At 41.5% G+C, this 22,540-nt stretch overlaps 1 protein-coding gene across 3 annotated transcripts in view; it reads left to right on the plus strand.

Moving 5' to 3' along the window:
• Nucleotides 1-22,540, plus strand: part of FARS2 (phenylalanyl-tRNA synthetase 2, mitochondrial) — a 581,172-nt gene that overhangs the window by 298,096 nt on the left and 260,536 nt on the right. The window lies entirely within an intron of this gene.

A 22,540-nucleotide genomic window follows, 5' to 3' on the forward strand; every position in this document is an offset into this window, starting at 1 on the left:
AAACAGAACCAAAAACAGGATTAGATATGTTTGCAATGTATCTTTGCATTTGTTGTTGTTGTTAACTAAGGATATGAAATGTTTACCGAGGAACCCAGGATTTAAACTTACAGCTCATTTCAGTGGTACACATGCTATTCTGATTCTTTTTTAATTCAACAAAGATTTAATTGTTTGCTGTAGTACACAAACATTTTGCAAGGTGCTTGAGATATAAAAGTGAGTAGGTCTGGTAGTATTTTGCTTTGGAGGATCTAGAGTTCTAGCATTGGGGACAGACATAGAGAGATGAGTTCAGTGTGTGTTGGGACGTGTTGTGATGGTGGAACACACAAGCAACTAATGGAATATGAGCCTGTATTTGTCACAGGTGAGGAGGTAAGAAGGGCTGTCTGATCTGAATCTCAAAATATGAATAGGAATAAGTTTGGAAAAAAGAACAAAGACATAAAAGAGCATGGAGAGATTTATCAAGAATCTTATTAGTACTGAGTCTCTGCTGTTTAACATGCTAGCCACAGCCATATATTCAAATTCAGCTCAAAATGTAGCTCATTCAAATTGAGGTTTAAGTGTAAAATGTATTCCAACTTTCAAAGACTTAATTCAAAATAGGAATGTAAACTATCTCTGTAATACTTTTAAAATATTGATTATATGACAAAGTGAATATTTTTGATGTATTAGCTTAAGTAAAATATGTTAATATAATTTATTTCACCTTTTTTTATGTGGCTACTAGAAAATTTAAAATTACATATCTGACTTGTGTACTGTTTCTCTTGGATGGGGCTGTTCTAGGGCATAACTCATAAGGAAGATGTGCCAAGAGTTGAGGCTGCAGAGGGTGGCAGGAATCAGGGTGTGGAGAGTCGTTAGTGTTGTTCTTGTTTTCCTTTAATACTAGAGGCCCGGTGCACGAATTCGTGCGTGGGTGGGGTCCAGCTGGTCTGCCCCAATGGGGCCGATTGAGGGCGGGGCCAGTGGGGGAGAGGGGATGCAGGAGGTTGGCCACCGGCCCTGCCCCCACCCCCGGATCCGGGCCTTATCAGGGCCGGGCTGGCCAGGGCAGGGAGCCGCGGGAGGTTGCCCGGCCCTGCCCCCAATTTGGGTGGGGGGGTTATCGGGGTTGGGGTCAGCTGGGTGGAGGGGCCGCGGGCGGTTTGGCGGGGGGGCTGATTGGGCTGGTTGGCTGCCGCAGTGCACGTCATAGCCACCAGTCATTCCGGTCATTCTGGCATTCTGGTTGCTTGGCTTTTATATATATATAGATATTTTTACTGTATATCTGGTGCATGAAAATCCGTGCACTTGGGGGGTTCCCTCAGCCAGGCCTGTGCCCTCTCGCAGTCCAGGACCCCTCAGGGGATGTCCACCTGCCAGCTTAGGCCTGCTCCCCAGGGGATTGGTCCTAAGCTGGCAGTTAGACATCCCTCTGGCAGCCTGGGAGCCCTTGGGGGATGTCCGATTATCAGCTCACAGCCATCAGCCAGGCTTGTGGCAGAACAGAGCTCCCCCTGTGGAAGCGCACTGACCACCAGGGGGCAGCTTCTGTGTTGAGTGTCTTCCCCCTGGTGGTTAGTGCGTGTCATAGTGACCAGTCATTCTTGGTCATTCTGCCATTAGGATCAATTTGCATATTACCCTTTTATTATATAGGATTGATTTCAGAGAGGAAGGAAAAAGCGAGAGAGAAATAGAAACATCAAAGATGAGAGAGAATCATCGATCGGTTCCTCCTGCAGCTCCCCTAATGGGGATTGCACCTGCATCCTGGGCATGTGCCCTGACCTGGAATTGAACTGTGACCTCCTGGTTCATGAGTCGATGCTCAACCACTGAGCCATGCCGGCCGGGTGCTATTCTGAAGAAGCTATGTCTTTATTTAAACTGGAGAACTTTAAACAACAGTCACAGGTCATGCTTGCATTTTAGTTAGCTCTGGGCTAAGTGGATAATGGTGTGCCTGGCTCTGGAATGGAGGCTGAGATACTGGCCTGAAGGCAGTTGCAGTATCCAGGGCATCAAATATGAGGGTTGCACAAGAGCAGTGGCAGTAACTGTGGAGATTAGGAGTTGGAGTATTGGAGCAAGGAGTCAAGGGTGACTCTCAAGATTCTGTCTTGAGTGACTGGTGAGTAGTTGTGTCACAAAGTGAGATTTTGAGTTTTGGAGAAGTAGGCTATGCATTCGGGAAGATAGCAGTGAGTTCAGTTTTAGAAATGTTAATGTGGCTTTGTTGTGGCACATTCAGAAGATGTTTATGTGTATGAATCCGAAGCTCTGGAAAGAGATCAGGGCTAGAGAGACAGATTTGGGAGTGACCTGGTGGTGGATAAACAATGGGACTCTATGTAATCACCTACAGAGAATACAGAAGAGAAGCATAGGAGGCAGAAATGATTGCCTGAGTAGGATCAACATTGAAAGATGGACCAGAGGAAAATATATGAATACAGTGGGGCCTTGACTTACGAGGGTCCCGACTAACGAGTTTTTTGAGATACCAGCTGTATCTCGGCCGATTTTTTGCATTGAGTTGACAGAGTAATTTGAGTTAACGAGCTCCTTAACAAGCTCCTTAATGAGCTCGGTCTCGGAACGAATTAAACTCGTAAGTCAAGGCCCCACTGTAGATATATTTGTAGTTGATTTCATAATATATAAAAGTATACAGTATGTCCTCACTTAATTTCATTGTTAGGTTCTGGGAAACTACGACTGGGAATCAGTTATTTTTTCTTACCAAAATTGTGCAAAATGGCATTATTCAAAAACCTGCAGTATGGCCATAATCTATAATAATAAAAGTGTAATGTGCTAATTAGACCAGATGTCCTCCAGACGACCTTCTGGACGAAGCCGGGGCTGTGAAGGAAGCCCAGGTCCTGAGTGCCTGCCAGTGGCCAGAGGGAAGCTGGTGCTGGCAGCCAGGGAAGGAAGGCCTACTCTCACATGAATTTTGTGCGTTGGGCTGCTACTTGATTCCATAACAGATCAGTTATTTTTATTATAATTAATATTAAAAGTACATTTCTATTACTAGTAATACCAGTGTTGGCATTATACAGAAAATATATTTCAATAATTATTTGATAATTTTTAATCATTGTATAACTAATCATTTCTATTAAAATAAGCAAAAAGATGTATAATGAAACCAATTTTGCCATAGGTTAATTGATACAAACAAGAGTTAAGTTCCTACACCATATTTCTATTCACAAAACATCAACAAACTTCTAAATAAAGATCCCAAACACTTTTAATATTTAACATTGAAATAAATGTGAGCTATACATACATTTATGAAAGGTGAATAAAAACAAGAAAGATTATTTTCCTACCTGCTTATTCCAGTTCAGGGTTGCAGGTGGCTAGAGCCCATCCCAGCAGCTCAGGGTGCAAGGAGGTCCACCCTGCACAGGACGCCCTTCCTTCCCAGTGCGTCCCACCCCCCACACTCATAGACGGGGGCAGTGTAGGCAGGCAGTTCACCTAATGTGCACATCTCCAGGATGTTGGAGGCAATCGGAGCCACTGGAGAGAACCCATGCAAATGTGGGGAGAATGTGCAAACTCCATAGACAGTGGCCCTGGTTGGGAATCGATTTTTTTGTCTCATCAACATGATATGAAATGACATTACAGTAGGACCTTGGGTTACATCAGAGATCTGTTCCTACCGATGTAATGCGATTTTTGCCGTAAGTCGGAACCCACCTACATAAGCCCCTACGTCACTCACATGGAGCACATACACAGCAGTAATTAAGTGAAACAGTAAAAAAAAATTTTAAAATAAAGATAACAATTCCTGACCTTTACTTGTGGTAAATAAATAATAAAAAACATAAAGCACATATGTACATATGTCAAAATGATGGAACTTTTTTTATATATAAATAAATGGGAGATGGCAACATAACCACGAAACAACGTACATCGAGTCTGACGTAACTGAGGACTGCCTGTATTACCAATCTGCTATATGGCCATAATTGATTCAATAAAAGATAACTAATTTTTATTATAGTTAATATGAAAAGTATACTTCCGTTAATAATAATATCTGTTTGGCATCATGCAAGAAATATTTTCATAATTATTTGATATTTTAAAAATAATTATATAACTGATAACTCCTATTAAAATTAATTTCTACTTTGTTACTATTAGTAACAAAACTAATTCCTATTAAAATCTAAGAATTTGTAGCAGTTGTAATATCAGCACTTGTAATTTTGTTGGATGTGTAGAAGATTTTCAAATTAATGTGAACTGATATAATACTTGCAACTTATTAAGGAACCATTTTTTGCACAAAATGAGAATGATTACTTTAAGGTAAAATTTTACTTATAAAATGTTGATATAATAATACATGGTATAGTGCATAACACACAGAATTCTATGTCAAATGAAAAGCATACTGGCAAAATTTTTCCAAAAATTATGAATAGATGGTGACCAGGCTGTAACCTTGAATAAGCAAGAAGTTTGCTAGCACATTCTCATTGGGTGTATGAGCTATGACTTGTCTGAGCAAAACCTCAGAAAGCCCCTATTGCAAGGGATGAATGTGTAGCAGGTCTAAAAGAAGGATGTTATCCTCAGTGTCAGAAGCAGCAAATTTGCTATCAAATCTGTGTTATGGACTGAATGTTTATAGCCCCCAAATTCACATGTTGAAATCCTAACACCCAGTGTGATGGTATTAGGAGGTGTGGCTTTTGGGAAGCGATTAAGCTTTGCCTTCTTGAATGGCATTAGTGCTATAATAAAAGAGACTCCAGAGAATTTCCTGCCCCTCTGTTATGTGTGGATACATTTAAAAAAAAAGGGGGGGGGGAGTCTTTGAAGCAGGAAGCAAGCCCTCACCAGACATTGAATTTGCCAGGGACTTGACCTTGGACTTTCCAGCTTCTAGAATTGTGAGAAATAAGTTGTGTTGTTTATAAACCACCTAATTTATGGATAGCAGCTTAAGACAATTGGCTGTAGGAGACAGCTTTGATTTTGGCAGATAGGGGCTCTTGTCAATGCATGTGAAAGTAATATTAATGGAATGGTGTAGTACAAGGCAGATATAGTTATGTACTGACAAGTAAATAGAGTAAGAGTTGAGAACATGGAAACAATGAGTGTAGAAGCTTTGAAGAAGCTTATCCAGAGACAAGAAGTAAAATAAGCTAGAAGCAGATCAAGGAGAGCTTTGACCCACTGAAGAAAAGGAGTCATGATTTTGGAAATTGTTTGCTGGGTGAGGCTTGAGTGTGGAACAAAAATACCATACTTTCCCCCATTCGCAGTGTTTTCATTTCTGTGCTGCCCTCAGTGACCAAAAATATTAAATTGTCAGACTGAAATGTTTGCCAGTTTGATGAGTGAAAAATGATGAAGCCATATTTTTCAAATTATCCTTGGAGTCTCTAAGAATAAATAGCACATAGGGGATAAGTTCTCAGAGAAATACAGCCCCATAAGGGAGTTAAATATTGATTTAAAATATATGGTAAATTTATTAAAATTGAAAATGAAAAAATATCAGCATACATGTGTGTTAGTGAATCAGAATATTTTGAACGTCTTGTTTGATTTTGGTTGTTTAATGAATGATGGATTTGGCTACTACCCCCAAGGAAATCGGGGTAGGCTTTCTTTTGATAGGTTTTATTTAACAACAAGAGTGGTAGTCTTGACTTCTTTCCTGATAAAATCACATCAAAGGTGAGCTCTGATTCTTAGAAGCTTTTTTTTACATACTCTTAGGAATTCTTAGAAATTCTTTCTTTCTCTTTGTAATTATTTCTGGCTTTCCATTTTATTTGCTTCTCTCTCTTTATTTTTAAAATAAGCATTTTTTGAAATGACCAGTTCTTAGAGGCTTAAAGAAGACCCTGATGACTAAGGTTTGTTTCTTTCTGTTGTTGTTGTGTTTGTTTGTTTTTTTTAATTTTTCCTTACCCTTTTATTTCCTTATTTTGTCTTATTATATTTTAATTAAATCTTTATTGTTCAGATTATTACATTTGTTCCTCTTTTTTTCCCCCCATAGCTCTCCTCCACCCAGTTCCCACCCCACCCTCTGCCCTTACCCCCGCACTGTCCTCATCCATAGGTGTACGATTTTTTCCAGTCTCTTCCTACACCCCCCACACTCCTTTCCCCCCTGAGAATTGTCAGTCCACTCCCTTTCTATGCCCCTGATTCTATTATATTCACCAGTTTATTCTGTTCATCAGATTATTTATTCACTTGATTTTTAGATCCACTTGTTGATAGATATGTATTTGTTGTTGATAATTTGTATATTTACCTTTTTCTTCTTCTTCCTCTTTTTAAAGGATACCTTTCAGCATTTCATATAATACTGGTTTGGTGGTGATGAACTCCTTTAGCTTTTTCTTATCTGTGAAGCTCTTTATCTGGCCTTCAATTCTGAATGATAGCTTTGCTGGGTAAAGTAATCTTGGTTGTAGGTTCTTGCTATTCATCACTTTGAATATTTCCTGCCGCTCCCTTCTGGCCTGCAAAGTTTCTGTTGAGAAATCAGCTGACAGTCGTATGGGTACTCCCTTGTAGGTAACTAAAACTATTTTTCTCTTGCTGCTTTTAAGATTCTCTCTTTGTCTTTTGCTCTTGGCATTTGTAATTATGATGTGTCTTGTGTGGTCCCCTTTGGATTCCTTTTGTTTGGGGTTCTCTGTGCTTCCTGGACTTGTAAGTCTATTTCTTTCACCAGGTAGGGGAAGTTTTCTGTCATTATTTCTTCAAATAGGTTTTCAATATCTTGCTCTCTGTCTTCTTCTGGCACCCCCATAATTCGGATGTTGGTGCGCTTGAAGTTGTCCCAGAGGCTCCTTACACTATCTTCATATTTTTGGAGTCTTTTTCTTTTTATTTTTCCGGTTGGGTGTTTTTTGCTTCTTCGTATTTCAAATCTTTGACTTGATTCTTGCGATCCTCTATTCTGCTGTTGGATCTCTGTATGATATTCTTTATTTCAGTCAGTGTATGCTTAATTTCTAGTTGGTCCTTTTTCATATCCTTGAGGATCTCACTAGATTTATTGAGGATCTCACTAAATTTATCGGCGTTTCTAGAAAATTCTTGAAAAACCTTATAACTGTGGTTTTGAACTCTATATCCAGTAGTTTGCTTTCCTCCATTTCTGTCATTTGTGACCTGTTTCTTTGTCTCCTCATCTTGGCTGGTTCCCTGTGTTGATAGAGTGGCTTTGTGTGCTAGGTGTCCTATAGAGCCCAGTGGTTCAGCTTTCCCAATTACCTGAGGTAGACACTCTTGGTGCACCCTTATGTGGGCTTTGTGCACATTCTTGTTGTAGTTAAGCCTTGATTGTTGTAGGTATCACTGGGAGGAATTGACCTCCAGGCCAATTGGCTGTGAGAATCAGCTGTGTATGCGGTGGGAGAACTTTTGTGCCGGAGACACCCTTATGGGGCAAGACTTGCTTCAGTGGGGTTTTGGTGCTCACTGAATCTGCCCTCTGAGTGTCCCTTATGGATCTGAGGAGTTGTAATCTGGATGGTCCCACTGTAACCACTAGGTACACTGGCTCTTGGATCTCTAAGAAGGTGCTAATTTAGCCTTTTCCTGAGGCTACCCAGCAGGAGCTATGGAGAGATCTGAAGATTCCTCTTCTTTGTTTGCGGTTTGGAGGTGCCCAGATGAGGTCCAGCTGTGAAGCAATACAAGCTGCTGTGGGGCCTTGCGCCTTCTTTTGGATGTTCTGGGTCTTTCTAACCCAGCTGCAGTTTGTTAGGTAATTTTAGATTGCAAAGGGCCAGGCCCTTTCATATGCAAAAGCCTCTGTGCACAACTTGGGTGGGGTGGGGTCTCAGAATCAACAGGGTGGAGCAGACAGCTATTGGCTGATCCTCAGCCCTGCAGGGAGAAGCCTGGGGTCTCAGTGTCCCGCTGTAATCGCTGCAAGCACCTCTGAGAGAAAGCCACCCTCAAGTTCTGCCAGATGCCAGACAGTTCAGTTTCTCCCCGTATGAGTCTGGGCCCCCAGAGACTCGCCTGGAACTGGAGATCATAGTAGTCGGGAGCTTGTGTCTCCCTCCCGATTGAAAAAAAAAACCACATCCTCAGTTACCAGCCCTTTCCACGTGCGCCTCCGTACCTCTGCACTTTACTTCCGCACCTCCTCTGAGTCTCAGTGTGCTTTTCTCTTTCCTTCTAGTTGTAGAATTTCCACTCAGCCATCCTTCCTGTGGTTCTGGATGATGTCCTTTTTGTCTTTTAGTTGTATTTTTGAAGTGGTTGTGTGAGGCAGCAATTTATGGTGTTTACCTATGCCACCATCTTGGTTTCCTCCTTCTTTTTTTTTTTTTTTTTTTTAATATATTTTATTGATTTTTTACAGAGAGGAAGGGAGAGAGATAGAGAGTTAGAAACATCGATGAGAGAGAAACATCGATCAGCTGCCTCCTGCACATCTCCTACTGGGGATATGCCCGCAACCCAGGTACATGCCCTTGACCGGAATCGAACCTGGGACCTTTCAGTCCGCAGGCCGACGCTCTATCCACTGAGCCAAACCGGTTTCGGCTTGGTTTCCTCCTAAGGTTTGGGTTTTGGTGATGACAGGCAGTGGGAAATTTTTTGTGCCTTCACATTTAGTAACATTAAAATGGATTAAGCTACTGAGATTTCAGGGGAAATCCATCATTCAGTAACCAACCAAAATCCGACAGGATGTTCAAAATATTCTGATTCACTAACATTCATATATGTTGATATTATAATCAGAATAACAGTTGACAGTCGACACTAAAGTTGGGAAGCAATGTTCAACATGTGATGTTGATCTTTTCCTGCCACAAATGTATGGGGCTATCTTATAAAGCCACTTGATTATGGATTTATGACAGGAGAGGCAGGCTCTGCTCCATTCCCCATTCTCTTACAGTGCAGGCAGCGTTGAGGTGCACTTGGGTAGTGCTCGCTACATGGCTGTCAGATGAATGCACACCAGTGTTCCCTTTGTTTTCACCCTGTAATAGAAAGCTCCTGCTTAAACGGAGATTATAAAGCTGGGAAGCTTTCCGAGTATTTGACCAAGACCTGACTCTCTAGCAAGTGAAGGAACTGACCATAGGTCTAACACAGGCTAGACCAGTGCTGATTGTCAGTCTTAATTTATGGAGACTTTTGTAACTCATGATTGCACAGTCCCTCTGGCTTATGTGTTTTAGTGCTTAGTGTCTTAGGCATTCAAGGATTTTTTAAAATATATTTTCACCAAATTCTTGCTTGCTGAAACTTTGCACAGTAGAGGAACATAATTTTCTTAATAATAATTTAAGAAATTATTATTAAGAGTATGTGGTCTACTCTCTACAAACCTTCTCCGCAAGAGCTTATATGCAATGTTTCTAATGAGTTAGTAAAATTATTTTATTAGGACAACTAAAAGCGGCACTGATCCTAAGAGTCTGGTACCAATCAGAAGTTCAGTAACTCTAAAGTAAGTCGCGATTTTCCTAGCATATCAAAATGTTAGGGCTGATTAATATGCAGGATAGGATAGGCCATGCTCTGCTAACAGAGAAGTCCCCTGAAATCTCAGTAGCTTAATCCTTAGAGACAGAGTAGAGTCCTCCATCCACAATTATAACATCTGGGACTTGTGGCTGCCAAGGTTCCTGCAGTAGGCCAAGAAAGAGAACTGGAGGGTCTCTAAGAGTCAAGTCTGGGAGGAGCTCAGTCTTTCTGGTTAGATTCCATTAACAAGAGCACAGTCACATGACCCCCAGTCTCTCTACAAGTATGTGTAGGGTAGGGACACATACTTGCCTTCCTCACCAGGAAGATGAGAATGAAGCAGGTTTTGGTTTTCACATAGCATTTTTCTCCCACATAGATTATTCTTACTGGCCTAGATATGAACTGGCAAAGTTGGTTGATGAAAGTGATAGTCTGTATCATTGTTCCAAGATAAACTCTACCAATTTGGTCTGTCTGATTAACACATTATGTTATAGAAATTTCATGTGCTTAGACCCGTGGAATTGTGTTTTTAGCTTTGCCAACAGATATCTTATTTTTATCCAACTCTATTCCAATGTCCTTTTAAGTTCCCCTCCATCTGTTTTACCTCCTTTATTCCATAGCCATGGTTACAAAATGCATTGGAGATGCTTGGGAAGAGTGAGCCATTTTTCTTGACTAAATGGATGAGTTTTATGCAAGATTCAACATTGGGGAAAAAGGGAATAAGAATGAAGAAATTGATCACATTTAATCTATTCTTCTGTTGCCTTTTGCTATTCCTCATCATTTCTACTTAGTTTAACATTATATGCCACTTTAACTTGGGTGAGTAGTAAAATAGTTAAATATTTCAAGTATTTATTTGTTATGCAGAGGCATAAGGAGGAGGCAAGAGTGGGTGTAGGATTGTGGGAAGCACAAAGGAAGAGGGGAGGGAGAAGAAAGGTTAAAGTAAAACATATTCATAACATTGCATTTGATGAGCTGGACTCAGTAGAGGTAAACTACTAAAACAGTTTTATTTTCCACAACACTGCCTTCACCAAGTTCAGCCTAATCATTCCTCCTCATCCAGAGTGAAATTCCAAGCAGCCCCATAGCTTTCCAGGTCATTTTCAAGCTCAGTCCAGTCTAATGGCAAAGCTCCCATCTCTCTGTTCAGAAAAGGGTATAGTCTTGAAAGCTTGTAGTGCAATAGTGGAGCAGGGAGCAAGGGGTAACAAGGGTTAGGTAGGGAGGAGGGAAGTGAGGCAAGGTGGAGCAAAGGATTTCTTTCACTGGTAGAGATGGAATCTGGCATTAATGACTTCTGGGTGACCAATATCTAGATGCTAACTTTTTTCTCATGGGGGTACTTTTGTGGTTTTCTTTCCTCCCCTCCCCTCCCCTCCCCTCCCTTCCTTTCCCCTCCTCTCCCCTCCCCTCTTTCTTTTTTAAAAAAAATATTTCTACTGATTTCAAAGAGGAAGGGAGAGGGAGAGAGAGATAGAAAAAGCAATGATGTTGATCGGCTACCTCCTGTATGCCCCCCACTGGGGATCGATCCCACAACCCAGGCATGTGTCTTTGACCAGAATCAAACCTGGGACCCTTCAGTCTTCAGGCCGACGTTCTATCCGCTGAATCAAACTGGCTAGGGCTTGTGGTTTTCTTAGAGTTTTACCACTAATGATATTTGACCAAAGGCCCCAGGAATGGGTGATGTCATATCTGATGGCTGGGTCTCACCCCAGGGTCTCTGTATTCTGTGATACATTTATAGGTTCTTTCTGTCGAGGTCCACTCATCCACTGTGGAATACCTGTGGGTGGGTGCTTCTCAAGGTACTCACAGCCAGCTGCTTTCTGGTGAGCACCTATCCAGGCTGCAGAAAACTCACTATTCTCCTTCTGTTATCCTGTTTTCTGCTCCATTGCTACAGCTTTTTCCATCTAGTCTTCAACCTTTAGAATTTTCAAGTTTGGATGAGGGGTAGTCTCTAGCTCCCTTTCCCCCCAATCCAAGGAGACACATGACAAGTTGTCTAGATGGTTTCCTACCCCCTCCCCTCCCCTGCCAACTTCCTTGATGGGGAGTCACTCCTTGCCTTCTCTAGGAAGGAGGGAAAGGCAACCCCCAGAGAGTTTATATCTCTAGAAACACAGTGATTCTTAGCCGTTACTAATATAAGTAGTGTGGAGGATTTGGTGAGCAAATTCATCTCACTGTCTCACAGCATATCCAACATCTATCTTTTGTAGCTATTATTACTGACAATGGGAAGTATTCCATTTAACATTCTATTTCACATTCACTTCTTTTGAAATAACAATGATACCTATGAGAGGGTTTATTAGTATACTAGAAGCCCGTTGCACAAAGTTTCACACAATAGGCCTTTCTTCCCCTGGCTAATGGCACCGGTTTTCCTCCGGCACCTGGGACCCAGGCCTTTGGTCCAGCCACAGCAGAGAAGCCAAGCCTCTTCAGTCTTCAGTCTTCAGTCTTCAGTCTTCAGTCTTCATTCCGGCCGGAGCCTTCAGTCTTCGCTCCTCGCCTGCGTATGCAAATTAACCGCCCTCTTTTCTGGGTTAATTTGCATAGTCGCTCTGATTGGCTGGTGAGCGTAGCAGAGTAACACCAATTTGCATGCTTCCTTTTATTAGTGTATACTAGAGGCCCGGTGCACAAAAAGTTGTGCACTCGCAGGGGAGGGGGGGTCCCTCAGCCCAGCCTGTGCCCTCTCGCAGTCTGGGACCCCTCAGGGGATGACCACCTGCTGGCTTAGGCCCGCTCACCGGGGGATTGGGCTTAAGATGGCAATCAGACATCCCTCTGGCAGCCCGGCCGCCCTCGGGGGATGTCCACTTGCCAGTGGGGAGCTGGCCTAAACTGCAGTTGGACATCCTTAGTGCTGCTGAGGAGGCAGGAGAGGCTCCCACCACCACTGCTGTACTGGCAGCCATCAGCCTGGCTTGTGGCTGAGCAGATCTCCTCCCATGTGAGAGTGCCCTGACCACCAGAGGGCAGCTCCTGCATTCAGTGTCTGCCCCCTGGTGGTCAGTGTGTGTCATAGTGACCAGTCATTCCCAGTTGTTCTGCTGTTAGGGTCAGTTTGCATATTACCCTTTTACTATATAGGATAGAGGCCTGGTGCACGGGTGGGGGCTGGCTGGTTTGCCCTGAAGGGTGTCCTGGATCAGGGTGGGGGTCCCGCTTGGGTGCCTGCCAGCCTGGATGAGGGGATGATGGCTGTTTGCAGCTGGTCACACCCCCTTCATGGTGGGGGTCCCCACTGGGGTGCCTGGCCAGTCTGGGTGAGGGGCTGAGGGCCATTTTCAGGCTGGCGGGCGACTGAAACTCCCAACCTCTCCTTTTTTTCTTTTTTTTCTTTTTATTCTGGGATTTATTTACCTTCTATGGCTGTCACTGGAACTGAGAGCCAGCTTTAGCTCTGAGGCTCGGCTCCAGCTCTGAGACCTCGGCTGCTGAAAGCAGGTATTTGGGTTTGTTTGGCTTCTATAATTGAAACACTGTTGCAACTCCGGCTCTGAGGCCCGGCTGGCTGAAAGCAGGTTTCTGGGATTTGTTTAGCTTCTATAATTGCAACATTGTTTCTTAGACTGCAGCTCAGAGGCCGGCAGCGGCAGGAGGGGAACCTTGGCTTCCTCCATCACTGGAGCAAGCAAGCCTCCTGTTCACTTCAGCTGCCTGGCTGCTGGCCGCCATCTTGGTTGGCAGTTAATTTGCATATCGCCCTGATTAGCCAATGGGGAGCGTGTTGGATGTACGGTTAATTACCATGTTTGTCTTTTATTAGATAGGATGGTATGAACTATTTGTTCACAATGAGGGCTCAGTGGCAAATCACAAGTTCAAATTGGAGCATGTTCATTGCTCCTATATCTCCCCGGACTGTATAATGATCATAACAAGCTTTTGTGGGATCTTTCCTTGGTTCCAGGCCCTCTTCTGAGCCCATTGCCTGTAATAACTTACTTAAGCCTCACAGTGTCTCCATGAGGTAGGTACTGTTAATTGTCCTCACTTTACAGATAGGGAACTTGAGTCAGAGAGAGATTAATTAAGTGCCCCAGGTCACCAGCTAAGGTAGTCTGATCCAGAGTCAGTGCTCTTACCCTGCCTATTCTTTAGCTTAATAGTGTGTGATTAAGCTAACTGCATAGGAAAAGGTTGCAGCTTGTTTTCCTCTGAGGAAGGAAACAAGCCAGTAAGCTAGCAGCAGCCATCTGCCGCTGGCCTGAGATCTCAGTGCACTACCACAGCACAGGAGGTATTCCCAGAAGGGCGTGGGGGGAGCCTCTGGGCAGTGCCTATCAACAGGCCTTTGTGGAATACACAAGGGCAGGGGTTTCCTCTTCTTTCAGGAACACACTCTCCTGGGGAATTTGAAGGAAAGGAACACCCAGCCTCTACTTACTGGGAGATTTATCTCTGCCAGCTTCCATTCTCCCCAGCAAGTGGAACCCTCACAAAAGAACTCTCTGTACATAGAAACTGCCATGACCCAGAAAGTAGGTTTGTTCCCTGCCTGTCCCCTTTTCTCTGTCAAATTCTGAGAGCCTAGGCATGTTCAGAAAAAGAACGGGGATGGGCCAAGAGCACATTCCCAAGAGAGCTCTGATTTACATTGGAACAAAAGGCATGAACTATCTTCATTGAGGGATTCAATAATACTACTTATCAAATTTAAAAGTACCGATTTATTAATGTGTCTTGGTATAAACAGCGGTTCTCAACCTGTGGGTCGAGACCTCTTTGGGGGTCGAATGACCCTTTCACAGGGGTCGCCTAAGACCATCGGAAAACACATATATCATTACATATTGTTTTTGTGGTTTATCACTATGCTTTAATTATGTTCAATTTGTAGCAATGAAAATACATCCTGCATATCAGATATTTACATTATGATTCATAACAGTAGCAAAATTACAGTTATGAAGTAGCAACGAAAATAATTTTATGGTTGGGGGGGGGGTCACCACAACATGAGGAACTATAGTATAGGGTCGCGGCATTAGGAAGGTTGAGAACCACTGGTATAGAAGTAAAAATTGGATGTTACCCAGACAGGTTGAATGGGAAAGAGAAGCCTGGATAAAGAATGAGAGGGGAATTACAGAGTGGTGCACTGACATGTCCCTGCCAGGAGAGTCTGCAGGGTTCTGGGGAGAATCTCTGTCTACTGACTTTTCAGAACTATAGGCAACCTTGTAAACAGGGTTTACCATGGGGAGGTCAGGATTTGCCCATCACAAGTGTGTAGAGCTGCAGTTGATTTTTTATTTTTAATTGAAAAATTTTGTGTCATTGTAGATTCATATACAGTTGTAAGAACAGAGAAATCTTGTATACACTTTATCCTGTGTCCCCCAATGGTGACATTTTGCCAGGCTCTAGCACAGTGTCACACCAGGTTCTTGACATGGACACAATCCATTGATCTTTTGCAGAATCCCCAGTTTTACTTTAATTTGTTTTTCTGTGTCTGTATTTAGTTCTATACAATTTTTTCATGTCTATGCAATGTTACTACGTATTCACCACTGAATTATTTTGTAGTTCAGCACCACAATGATCCTTCATGCTGTTGTTTAAAAGCTGTACCCACCCCTCTGCTGTACCTAACCTCTAGCAGTCATTAGTCTATTTTCTAAGTCTAAAATTTTATCATTTCAAAATGTTATAGAAATAAAATCATTCAGTATATAATCTTTTGGAATTTGTGTTTTTCACTGGGCTTGATACACTACAGATTCTTCCAGATTGCTGCATCTGTCAGTATTGCCTGGGATAGCATTCCCACCGTGTGGATGTCCCACAATTTGTTTACCCATTCACTTGTTGAAGGACATCTGGCAGACTTGCTTTTGACTTTTTGGGTTAAAGAAGGATTGGCCTTCTGGTGACTGTTTTGACTGTATCTCTCTCTCTCTCTCTCTCTTTTTTTTTTTTTTTACCACTGAAAACTTCTGTATTGGTATAAATCATATCTTGTTAGAAGAAAAATCCATCCAATGTATTCTTTATGTTATTAGAGGCTTATTATTGTTTCAATTGAATTACTATTCTGTCCTTGGTTTTCCTGCAGTGGAAAAACACCAGGTGACATTTTATAATGTCACCGACTATGTACCTGTCCTTACAGAGTGAATGAACAGTGCCTTTTAGGACTGCAATCCATGCTTTTTCAGGTTTTGTCATGAGTAGTTGCACACAACTGAGAGGCTCAGGCCATGGAGAATTCTAGAGTAGACACTGACACCAAGCCTCCAATTAACCCCTGGTTACTTTGGCTTCGTGGGGCCTCTATTAGCAAACACTCTGTTGGAAGGTTAAGTCCTGTAAAGAAAATTGTGAGGGGGACAGAGAACCAGGGGGTTAAGGTTTAAAATAAGGAAGAAAAAGTGATTCAAAGAGTTTGCCAAAAAAGTTTTGGTTAGTTTGTCCTTAAGAGATTTGGGAATAGATTGGATCAAGCTATTCAACTTTTGCTTAGAAATTTTTCTCATGTATTGATAATTAACTTGGCTCCAGCCAAGAGGTCATGTAGGCCACTGAATTGTGTGTTTGGGTTAACAAAGAATAGCTTTTCTCTCAGTGTAGGTAGTTGCTAAAGTAGTAAAGGCCACAAATATGTAACAATAAACTTTAGACTATTGGAGCAAACCGAGGAAGTAAACAGAAGTCTTTACAGGTATTCCTATTGATTTGTCTTCTTTTTGGGAAGGTCAAAGAATGTTTCCATGGCAGTGAAACAAGCCAATTAATATCAATCCAGTAATACTCAGTGATCATATTACCCAGCTTTTTGAGTATTGACAAGTGATGGCCACGATTGACAGATGCGGCACAGAAGCTGGAAGTTGGAGACAGGAATTTATCTGGAGTCTGTCCACTCACTCGCAGTGGCGGTTGAGAGTTGCTGCTTCTCTGCTGCTTTTCCTTTGGGGTGGGATGCAGTTTGATTTTTTGTTTGTTTTAAATGTCATCTTTTAATTATAGTTTGGATAATGATGAAGAGAAATGCAATTTGGTTATGAAAGTAAATCTTAAAAGGCTCACTGTCTCCTTTATCTACTGCTTAAAACAACTCCCACTAGTAAAGAGTATTTCATTAATTGTCATTACTTGGGAATTATAGAATTAGAACAGCTGACATTTCTTTTATCATTCATATATTTAAGTGACAGTGGCATTACTTACTCTAAATTAAGTTCCTTTCATGGTTAAAAAATGATTACAGTGTGACAAGAAATAGGGCACTATTAACTTTTATTTTGAACAGCAATTTTTCTAATTGAGGTATGAAAGCACACTTTTTCAGGCTACAAGGTGGCAAGTATTATTCCTTGGTTTCATAACGGAAAGAAAGAAATACATCTAACTTAATACCTCAGGAGTTTTTGCTGTGGGTTAAGATGTTGGAAAGGTGCATCAGTGGGTTTTGGGGTCCTCCACACGCAGAAAGGAAGAAAGCATTCCTTCAAGCTGCTTATTCAAGTATTGTAGCCAGGGGGCCTTCCCTACTGTAGCGAGGGGCTGGCCCAAGTGACTCTCTCAAGTTGGAGCCTACTCTGCAAATCTGTGTTTCATGGCAAATGGAATCAGAGTAATAAAGGGCCTGTGGTATCCGTCAAAGAGCTGTGTTGACCCTGTCACCTAAAGGCAAGCAATACTCCTATATTTTTGGCTCAGAGAACTTACTGACCTTCTGTCCATTTCTGCTCTTTTTTCCTAAAAGACTATTCAGTTCTAGTTAGTGTTTTGTTTGTGGCCCTGTTTTGATAGTTCTTGTAAATAGGGAAACTTAATGATACATTTAGAGTAAATAAAAACATACCCCAACACTAACAACTCCATACAGCATTTGACAGTTTCCTTAAATACCTATTATGGACATAACTCATCTTATGAAAATGGGTGTATGAAGAATCTACATTTAGTTGAAAGTGATTCTTGAGTTCATGACCATCTTTTGTGCACTTAAAAAGAGATTTTGTTTTTTAAAAAGTCTCATCTGCAAATTTGGGGAATGTATTGTTACCTGAAGCTTTGTATGCAATTTAAAAAATGTAACAAATAATCAAAGAAAGCAATTTCTATCTCAAAAATGAAAAAGTGGTCAAAGCTAGTAAACTGTTGGCAAGGCTAACTTTGGCTAAATGAGAACTTATTTTTAATGTACGGCATAACATGCTTAATTTTTTTGAGTTCTGGCATATTAGACTGAAATGGGAGGTAAAGGGATAAAAGATATAAAAACTGTACTCCGGGAGCTAGTCAAAGGGAGATATAAGAGGTGGGATATAACTTCTTGATCGATTATATGCAAGTCAATATATTTAGCTTTCAACTCTTAGTAAATGCTAAACAAGGCATGAGTATTCCCTTTATATTTTCTTCTTTTTTTTTAATCATCACTGGAGGTTATGTTTTTATTGATTTTTAGAGAGGAATGGGGAGAGAGGAGAAGAGAGGAGAGGGGAGGGGAGGGGGGGAGGAGGAGAGATCAATTGGTTGCTTCCCTTGACTTATGCGCCTTGATTGGGGATCAAACCCACAACCTGGGTATGTACCCTGACCTGGAATTGAACTTTTTGGTGAATGGGAGGACACTCCAACCAACCCAAGCAGTGCGTCCCTTTATATTTTCAAAAGGTCTGAATTACCCTGTACTATTCCAGTTTGGTTAACTGCATTTCATGTTTCTACCTCCATATGTTTGCTTTTACTTTTCTCCCTTATTGGACGATCTTTACCTTTTTAAACCCAACATGTCATGTAGACCATACTCACCTGATTCTTCCAAATCATTCTTGTTCAGACTACCTTGAAGTGAACATTCCTTGAAAACATGAACTCTAGAGCTACATGTGGCTCATATTCTAGATCTGTCGTTTGTTAGTTGTTAGACTAACCCAATGCCAGTCCCAGCCCCATTTTCCCTTGCATGTAGGAGCAGCCAAGTGACAGTTCTGGGCAGTGAAATGTAAGGGGAAGTTTAGGGGCCTTTGGGATCGTTTTTGTTTCCCTATGAAAGCACAGGCATGAGAACCACTAGAGCCATTCCTTCCTTCCTCTTGCCTGTAATGTGATGACAGCAGGTGGATAGGCCATTTGCAGTTATGAAGTCACTGTAATAAGGATGAAAACTAAACTAAGGATGTGGAGCAAAAAGAGAAAAAACAAAAACAAAAACAGGGCTCCTTGATGCCATCCATGAGCTGTTGTACTGAACGTGGAAATGGCCACCTTGAGAACCTTATATGGAAATGAAACATCTATTGCTCAGGCAATTATTTTTAAAAAAATATATTTTTATTGGTTTTAGAGATGAAGGGGGTGGAAAACAGAGAGAGAGAGAAAGAGAGAGAGAAGGAAAGAGAAAGAAAGAAACAGAGAAACATCAATGATGAGAGAGAATCATTGATCAGCTGTTTCCTGCATGCCTAACACTGGGGATCAAGCCTGCAACCCAGGCATGTGCCCTGACCAGGAATCGAACTGTGACCTCATAGATCACGCTCAACAACTGAGCCATGCCGGCTAGGCTCAGGCAGCTCTTAATAAGATTTTCTGTAGCTCACAGCCAGAGCTTTTCTGGGTAGCTATATAATCATGGACAAATTAGTTAACTCCCTCAACTTTGGTTTTGTCATATATCAAGTGGAACTAATAATAGTGACCTAACAGAGTTGATGTGAGGATTAAATGAGTTAATATTCTTCAACACATGGTGAGCTGATAATTTTTTTTCCAGTTCCTTTCTTCATGTAATATTGTTTATCTGGAAGCATATGTTGAATGGTTTTTCACAAATATAAGCACAGTGAGTATCTGTTGAGTAAATTAAATGATTATCAAAATAAAGTAGTCAAGCAGACTTTGCAAGACAAGCTACTATAGTGGCTTTCGACAGATTTTTAACAACTGAGACAGTGGAAAAGGAATTTATCTGATAATGAAGGTATAATTAGGAGAGAAAAGTTTTTGAAAAGTAGCTCTGGGCGATAATATCAGTTTTCCATGGTGGTGGTAGGTTTAAAAATAGCCACCAATTCTAATCTTACCATTAATTTTTTCTCTACTTGTTAAATGTAACTTCACCATGTGATTTGTTCGCTTTGGCCAATAAGGATAGTGGTAAATTTGATGCATGCAGAAGCTTGAAAGCTTTGTACATTGAAACTTGCCCTCTTAGTGCAATTAGATCCTTACCACCACCACGTGCATGAGCCTGAGCTAGCTTGTTGATGAGAGAGAACCAAAGTGTTTAGCCAACAGGCAGCCAACACCAGACCTGTGAATGCCAGCTGACCATACATGCATGAGTAAATCCAGTTAAGCTCAGAGTGCCAATCTTATTGAGTTAAATGAATATTTGTCTTAAACCACTGAGTTTTGGAGAGGTGTATGCAGCAAGAAATAACTGACATAAGGGTTGTTTTTGGAATCCCTGGTGCCATGTTTCTCCAGATGTGATGCCTAGAGGAGGGGAAAAGGAAACCATATCACTTTTGTGATGCCACTTTTCCAGTTGGGTTCTAGAACCTAAATCTAATCTTGAAGAAATATTAGACATTGTCAAATTGAGGAGCATTCTGTAAAGTAATTGATCAGGATTCTGCACAATGTCAATGTCTTACAAGATCAAGAAAGGCTAAGGAGCTACTCCAGATTAACGGAGATGAAAGAGACATTATATCTAAATGCAAAATGTAATCCTAGACTGGATCCAATACTGAAGGGGAAAATGCTACAAGGGCATTACTGGAACAATCCACAACATTTAAATATTAACTACCCATTAGATATGAGTATTACATTCCTGTGAAATATCATGAATTTGATAGCTGTGTTATGAATACATAAGAGAATATCTGTATTCTCATAGAGTGTTCTCACCCTTCTGTAGTTGTACCTTTTTGTGTTCAGATAAAGTGAGCACTGCATGTGAGCTCGTTAGAACTATTAGAGTGAAACCAAAATCAGCGTCACTAATTCTCAGCCCATGATATCAAGGCACCAACACTGGACACTGCTGTTTCTCTTGTAGGGTGGTTTCCATGGGGAGTGTAGAGTTCCTCTACTCTGACTGTTGATCCACCTACAGTGGCCATCACATTCCTCTAGCTTGTTGACATTGATTTCTTGTGCACATGGGCTTATCAGTTCTCCTTAAGGAAGTTTATTATGAGGCATAGCTGTGTTACTATCCTTCCTGACAGGTGGTAATACTGACTGCATGTAGACATCTATTATTGCATGTATTCCTGAGGACTGTACTCCCTCATTGTTAGACCTGTTGAAGAAATAACTGAAATGTGTTACATGGCTGTCTTGTTAGGGTCATATTCTTGCTCTGATAAGAGTTGAAGTCATACTTCTCTATCGGTAATGCTAGTTGGTTTGTTAGTCTTTCTATACTTTGGGGATGAATCTCTCTAACATCCTTTGGTTTAGTTTTTCTGAAATTTCCTGTCTGATTCTTGATCCACTTTCCCCGGTTATTTTAGGGTTTTCATAACCTTATTAAGATCCTAGTTTCTAGGTCTGGTGCCATCACCACTTAGACCCTAGGTGTACACATCTTCCACTGATACATGATTGTTAGACTTTAGTGAAGGCAACTACAGACCCACATAAAAGCTTACATTTGCTCTTTGTTTGGAGTCCTGAGAGAAAGCTTTGAGAAGAACATATTTTATACATTAAATTTACTCTGTCTCCTAACAGGGACTGTTTTACAAATAGCTCTATATCTTCCCCTTTTCTTTAGTATATCAAGTTTTAGGGAAGCAAGAAGCAGAAAACATAGATAGCAGTGGTTTAAGTCACACAGACTTTTTTTCATTCATTTAAAAAACTAAGAAGTCCTAATGTATAGATTGCAGGACTGGCTTTGAGAGGTCCAGGCTCTTTAAACTCGCCTACTCCTCTCTTCTCAATACACCGGCTTTCATCTGCCAGCTTGTTACCTCCTGGTCACATGTTGGCTGCTACCTCTCCAGGCATCACATTCTCATGACAGTATCTAATGCATAAAGGAAGATGGGGAGAATTCCAGAGGGCCTATATCTGAGAAGAAACTCACCCTTGAGCACCCTAGCAGATTTCCTCTTGCATCTCCTTGGCCATGCCTTCGTTTAGAGCGGTCATTAGGAAATAGGGGCGCCCTCCACTTGGGTAGGTACATTGCTGTCCAATGGCTGCTCAGAAGGCAACCAACACTGTCCATGACACCCAGATTAAAGTTTAAGAAGCAGAAGGATGCACCCAGATGGTGTGGCTCAGTGGCTAAGCATTGACCTTTGAACCAGGAGGTCACAGTTCAATTCCCAGTCAGGCCATGTGCCTGGGTTGCAGGCTCAATCCCCAGTGTGGGGCCTGCAGGAGGCAGCCTATTGATAATTCTCTTTCATCAGTGATGTTTCTATCTCTGTCTCCCTCTCCATTCCTCTGAAATCAATGAAAATAAATTTAAAAGAAGCAGAAGGATGCAAATTCCTAGGGCATAGATCCCCAAGGGAAACTGGAGACATCTATAAGCAAGAGTCTCTGTGGACAAGACCATTGGGAATTACTTCATGTACTATTGATTAGTGTATGCACCAGAGACTGTTGTCTCCTTATTAAACTGTAGAAAACTGAATTCTAGAACCCAGGGGAAAGGAGGGGATGGTCCAGAGTGAGATTTTTAAGATGGGTGTAAAGGGTTTGTGGTGGTTGTTTGAGCTGATTAGAATGCAATCTACCTCAGTCTGTATTAAGGACACTATTTTCATGATACGTAGAATCTGGTTTAGCGTCTATTCCATATCATGGAAAGTTTCCTTTAGAAGAGATGCCTTTAGATTGTGTGAAGGACTTATTGACAGAATGTGGGGCCAAGGATATATACAACAAGAGAAATTCTTCAGGCAGGAGATCGATCTTTGGGCACAGCTTGAAAAGTCAATTATCCAGTGGCAAGTCTCTGAGGAAACAGTTCAAGAATTGTAGCTGGAAAGCA

Source organism: Myotis nattereri, assembly GCF_964212035.1.
Source record: "Myotis nattereri genome assembly, chromosome: 3".
Classification (NCBI taxonomy): domain Eukaryota; kingdom Metazoa; phylum Chordata; class Mammalia; order Chiroptera; family Vespertilionidae; genus Myotis; species Myotis nattereri.